We start from the raw sequence: 4,479 nt of genomic DNA, 5'->3' as shown, positions 1-4,479 counted from the left end.
CAATCAATTACCTTTACAAGGCTGTCTCTATATCTAATCAAATATTAAACGAGGTTGAAATGTGTTTGGTATTTCTTATTTGGTTATTTGATCTTAAATTGATTCCACAGGTACCATTCTTTCAGGTTCATTTTGTGGGGTGTGCGGAGAGTCTGTGCAGTATCCATCGTTTATTATTAATGGCGTGTGTGTGTGCGTGTTGCATTGGTGTGCAATATCTCATAAACTCAGTGAAGCAGATTGCAGACATAGTGAATAAAGGAGTTTTATTCCAGGCTCTGGAAGGTTCCATAGCCGCCGGTTTGTAAATCCTCCACGCTTTATTTTCTTGTGACTTTGAAGTTGTTCTAATATGATGGACAAAATAATATGTTAAATAAGTTTACCTGGTGTGGTTGAAGTGTGTTTTTGTCACACTAAAAAAATCTGATGAACTCAATGCACCATGGCCAAAGTTATTTCTTCCGCATCTCTTCAGTACATTTGTTGCGAACTTCAATATCCCTGAATGATATCAATGTTTTTGTTCCAAGGTTATACACTGTACCAGCATTATTTCTCTATTCTAACATGCTCAAATGGTCATGAATCATGTTCGGCTAAAGTCTCTGGACTACACTACAAATGGTTCACCTGTTTTTCACAAGTCCATATCATTGGACTGGGGGCCTGAGTGAGAGGCCTGATTGAAATGGACATTGGTACTGACCACCACAGATCTTCCCATCTATAACACAGAGCACTTGTGTGTGTGTGTGTGTGTGTGTGGTGTGTTTTGGTGTGTGGTGTGTGGTGTGGTTTGTTGTGTGTTGTGTGTGTGTGTGTGTGTGTGTGTGTTGTGTGTGTATACATTGCTTCAGAAAGTATTCATACCCCTTGATTATTCCACATTTTGTTGTGTTACAGCTGATTCAAAATGGATTCAATAATTATTTTCTTCTCACTCATCTACACACAATACCCAACAAATTGGGGGTATTGACAACCATTTTCAGGTCGAGCCATAGATTTTCTAATAGATTTAAGTCAAAACTGTAACACGGTCACTCATGAACATTCTTCTTGGTAAGCAACAGTGTAGATTTGGTCTGGTGTTTTAGCTTATTGTCCTGCTGAAAGGTGAATTAATCTCCCAGTGTCTGGTGGAAAGCAGACTGAACCAGGTTTTCCTCTAGGATTTTGCCTGTGCTTAGCTCCATTCCGTTTATTTTTTATCTGGAGAAACTACCCAGTCCTTAACAAAGACAAGCATACACATAACATGATACAGCCACCACTGTGCTTGAAAATATGGTGAGTGGTACTCAGTCATGTGTTGTATTGGATTTGCCCCTCACATAACACCTTGTATAGAGGACAAAAAATGTTTGCCAAATGTTTTGCAGTATTACTTTAGAGCCTTGCTGAAAAACAGGATGCATGTTTTGMAATATTTTTATTCTGTACAGGCTTCCTTCTTTTCACTCTGTCATTTAGGTTAGTATTTTGGAGTAACTACAATGTTGTTGATTCATCCTCAGTTTTCTTCTACCACAGCCATTAAGCTCTGTAACTGTGTTAAATTCACCATTGGCTTCATGGTGAAATCTGAGGGGTTTCCTTCCTCTCCGACAACTGAGTTAGGAAGGATGCCTGTATCTTTGTAGTGACGGGGTGAATTGACACACCATCTAAAGTGTAATTAATAACTTCACCACGCTCAAAGGGATATTCAAAGTCAGATGTTTTTATTTTTACCCATCTACCAACAGGTGCCATTCTTTATGAGGCATTGGAAAGCCTCCCTGGTCTTCGTGGATGAATCTGTGTTTGAAATTCACTATTCGACTGAGGGACCTTACTGATAATTGTACGTGTGGGGTACAGAGATGAGGTAGTCATAAAAAATCATGCTAAACACTATTATTGCACACAGAATGAGTCCATGCAACTTATTATGTGACTTGTTAAGCTAAGTTTTACTCCTGAACTTATTTAGGCTTGCGTTAACAAAGGGGTTGAATACTTATTGACTCAAGCCATTTCAGCTTTTCATTTGTAATTAATTTGTTAAAAAAATTTAAAAACAAAATTCCACTTTGACATTATGGGGTATTGTGTGTAGGCTAGTGACAATTTAAAACATTTTTTAATCCATTTTAAATTCAGGATGTTACAACAAAATGCGGAAAAAGTCAAGGGGTGTGAATACTTTCTGAAGGCACTGTATGTATGGTCGTGTTTAACTGGCCAAGTCCCACAAGAACAGAAAACAAACAAACATTTGACCAACTGGGGACATTTTGTGAGAACACACAGAATTAGTGTTAGGGTTTGAATTACATTAAGGGTTAGGAGCTAGGGTTAGTTTTAGCGTTAGGAGCTAGGGTTAAGATTTGGTTTTTGGCTTAGGCTTAGGTTGAGGGTTAAGATTTGTTTTTTGGCTTAAGGTTACGGTAAGATTAGGGGTTAGGGAAAATGGGATTATGAATGGGACTGAATTGTGTATCACCACAAGGTAAGGTGTACAAGTGTGTGTGTGTGTGTGTGTGTGTGTGTACCAGCTGCCTATACAATTATCACCAGGAAAGGTCGTGGAGAATCTCACCACTACAAGACCAAAATATAATAATAAAAGATGTGAGAAAGTGTCTGTTAAAGTCTAAAGTTAACTCAGTGTGTTGAAGCTGAATAGGGAAACAAAGCCTTCTGAAACGAATACAGCTGTAGTCTGTTCGAGCAGATGTGAGCAGATGTGTTTTTACTGTTTCTGAGAGAGAGCGAGAAGTCTGAGGGGGCGTGAGAATGTGTAATAATAACTAGAGCTAGACCAATCAATACCTTTACAGAGCTGTCTCTATATCTAATCAATATTAAACGAGGTTGAAATGTGTTTGGTATTCTTATTTGGTTTGATCTTAATTGATTCCACAGGTACCATTCATTCAGGTTCATTTGTGTGGGTGTGCGGAGAGTCTGTGCAGTATCCATCTGTTATTATATGGCGTGTGTGTGTGCGTGTTGCATTGGTGTGCAATATCTCATAAACTCGTGGAGCAGATTGCAGACATAGTGAAAAAGGAGTTTTATTCCAGGCTCTGGAAGGTTCCATAGCCGCCGGTTGTAATCCTCCCACGCTTTTATTTCTTGTGACTTGAAGTTGTTCTAATATGATGGACAAAATAATATGTTAAATAACTACCCTGGTGTGTTGAAGGTTGTTTTTGTCACACTAAAAAAAAATCTGATGAACTCAATGCACCATGGCCCAAAGTTAATTTCTTCCGCTATTCTCTTCAGTACATTTGTTTGCGAACTTCAATATCCCTGACATGATATCAATGTTTTTGTTCCAAGGTTATACACTGTACCAGCATTTATGTCTCTATTCTAACATGCTCAAATGGTCATGAATCATGTTCAGGCTTAAAGTCTCTGACTACACTACAAATGGTTTCCTGTTTTTCACAAGTCCATTAACATTGGACTGGGGGCCTTGAGGAGAGGCCTGATTGAAATGAGACATTGGTACTGACCACCACTAGATCTCCCATCTTATAAACACAGAGCACTCTGTGTTGTGTGTGTGTGTTGTGTGTGGTGTGTGTGTGTGTGTGTGTGTGTGTGTGTGTGTGTGTGTGTGTTGTGTGGGGGGTGTGTGGTGTGTGTGTGTGTGTGTGTATACATTGCCTTCAGAAAGTATTCATACCCCTTGACTCTATTCCACATTTTGTTGTGTTACAGCCTGAATTCAAAATGGATGTCAAGTAATTATTTTTTCTCACTCATCTACACACAATACCCCAAAAATTGGGGTATTGACAACCATTTTCAGGTCGAGCCATAGATTTTCTAATAGATTTAAGTCAAAACTGTAACACGCGTCACTCTCTACGCTGCCGGAAGTAACCACGCCCCATTGCATACTCTATAGTGATCATTCGCTAATCGTAACTCTTATCTCTAGAGTTCATGCGCGTATCTTCTCGCTGCCTGAATAGGTCTCCTCTCGTGCAAGCTTAGCAACCTCTCGTCCTGTATCGTATCGCTCGTGATTAGTTTTCTAGGTACCGCGTCGCTACCGTAGTGCAACCGCGCGAAACTAGTTCTGGTGGAAAGCAGACTGAAACAGATTTTCCTCTAGGATTTTTGCCTGTGCTTAGCTCCATTCCGTTTATTTTTTTATCTGGACGAAACTACCCAGTCCATTAACAGTACTTAGAGCACTCATACCATACATGATTACCTCTAGCGCCTCGATCATAGTGCTTGATAATACTCTGGTTGGAGTGGCTCACTAGACACGAGCTCACTTGTCGTATGATGCGGTATCTCGATAGAGACCCCTCCTCACATAACACCTTGTATAGAGGACAAAAAATGTTTGCCAAATGTTTTGCAGTATTACTTTAGAGCCTTGCTGAAAAACAGGATGCATGTTTTGGAATATTTTTATTCTGTACAGGCTTCCTTCTTTTCACTCACATTCTTCTCTTCTTT

The 4,479-nt window shown here is 39.5% G+C and overlaps 1 protein-coding gene across 1 annotated transcript in view; it reads right to left on the bottom strand.

The window, feature by feature from the left end:
* The window catches only part of LOC111954486 (kelch-like protein 29), a 362,843-nt gene that overhangs the window by 87,868 nt on the left and 270,496 nt on the right, over positions 1-4,479 (bottom strand). The window lies entirely within an intron of this gene.

The sequence above is a fragment of the Salvelinus sp. IW2-2015 genome, linkage group LG28 (genome assembly GCF_002910315.2).
Source record: "Salvelinus sp. IW2-2015 linkage group LG28, ASM291031v2, whole genome shotgun sequence".
Lineage (NCBI taxonomy): Eukaryota > Metazoa > Chordata > Actinopteri > Salmoniformes > Salmonidae > Salvelinus > Salvelinus sp. IW2-2015.
The sequence above is the reverse complement of the archived record's forward strand: the minus strand, read 5'-3'. Positions and strand labels throughout refer to the sequence as shown.